The 1,723-nt window shown below is 47.6% G+C and overlaps 1 pseudogene; it reads left to right on the top strand.

The window, feature by feature from the left end:
* The first annotated feature begins 202 nt into the window (after positions 1 to 202).
* LOC147000718 (NOP protein chaperone 1 pseudogene) lies at positions 203 to 991 on the top strand (annotated as a pseudogene).
* Positions 992 to 1,723: the final 732 nt, after the last annotated feature.

Below are 1,723 nucleotides of genomic sequence, written 5' to 3'. Positions count from 1 at the left end.
CTGGTCAGTGCCTTAGATCGTATAAACAAAGCACTCCAGCTAACAGGAAAATATCTGACCACTTTCAGAAAGTAAAATCCAATTAAAGATTCTTTTAAAGGATTCTCTATCCTTTATAAAGGATAAAGTCCTACCCCTAACTCCGAAACTATTTTTAATTAGTAACTGCTTGTATAGAAAATATTAGTTTTGGGCGCTGGCTTGGAAGCATGGAGCTCCGGGGCGAGAGCGCGACCGGTCCTGGTGTTTCTTCGTCTTCTGTAGACTGCTCGCAGGTCACGGTGTCCAGGGAGCTGCTGACGGCGGGGAGCGAGGGTTCGGGAGGTATCTGGGACCAGTTGCTCATCAACTCTAAGCCTCACCCCAGAAAGACCTCTACACTTCAAACAGTTCGGATGCAGAGGAGCCCTTTGCTAGACCAGGTTCAGGCCTTCCTCCCACAAATGGCCCAGGCAAATGAGAAGCTGAGGAGGGAAATGGCAGCTGCTCCAGCTGGTCACTTCAATATTGAAAACATCGACGAGACGTCCGGAAACATCATACAGATGGATGTGGCCCTATTTGAGATGAATCGGACAGATTCAAAAGAGGAGGATAGCCCAGAAGAGAGCTCTCGGGACAGTTCTGGGGACAGCTCAGAGTCCGAAGAAGATGTCTGCGTTCCCTCTGAAGTCACCATCGAGAACATTAAGTTTCCAAATGCAGAAGGTGGCAAAGGCAAGATTGAAGTTTTGGACAGTCCGGCAAGTAAAAAAAAGAAGCAGTGAAATGACCCACATGGAAGGAGCAGGCGCTCCCCGCCTGGGGGCTGGGGGCAGGGCGGCCCGGTCCGATCGGCTGTAGTCCTTAACGTGTCACAAAGAATCATGAACCCAGGTGTATTTTACATAGAAAATGCTCAGAGCTTGGCTGCAGAGAGCGTAGTGCCCTTGGACACTGAGAAGGGAAATAAGAAATGACAAGATTGGTTCATGCAGATGTTTGCTCTAGAGTGTGGACTGTAACTCTGGCTCATCTACGTCGAAATCTAGCTATTGGTTACAAGATTCCCACTGCCAGTTTGGGGTTTTGGTATGTTCTATATCAAGGCAGGTTGCAGTTTGTTATGTATGAACTGGGTACTAGAGACAAGCCCAGGATAACAGCCTCCTGCCATTTAAGGTGTGACGGTGCCTATATTCAGTTCAGGAAAACCCAAGCTGCCTTTTTAAAGATTTGTAAGGGATAGCAGTTGACATCCTCTTGGAGCAGATTGATCTTTGCTCCTTCTGTGAAGAGAGTTTAGAAACAACTATGTGCTATATCACTGTCTTGTATGTGAGTGTGAAGTCATGTAAAATTGTCATTTCAAATTATAATGCTACTGACAGCCCGAAGAATGACTCTAGTTCTTCAGTTAGTAAGCTTACAGTGTGGATGACCTGGTAGCTGTTTCACTGACTAACCAGTCTTAGATGATGTTATCAGGGCTAGCAAGTGCCAGCCGCGGGAAGATGAGCGGTCTGTTCAGGAGGCTACTTGAGTAGAGGAACCATGTCCCTGTGACTTGGAGGAGATGGTAACATCCTTGTCGTTTATCCTGGTGGTTTGCCATACCATGTGATAGTTCATCCTTGCCGCCTCTGAGCCAGGGAGGGTCTCTGATTGGTCCTGGAAGCTACTGCTCCACAGTCATGCTGGGTTAGGGCATCAAGCCTGGACTACAGTTTTCCCACCCTCTGTA

This window comes from Mus caroli, unplaced genomic scaffold, assembly GCF_978045245.1.
Source record: "Mus caroli unplaced genomic scaffold, Mus_caroli_1 scaffold_16, whole genome shotgun sequence".
Lineage (NCBI taxonomy): Eukaryota > Metazoa > Chordata > Mammalia > Rodentia > Muridae > Mus > Mus caroli.
This window is presented reverse-complemented; position numbering and strand designations above follow the sequence as displayed.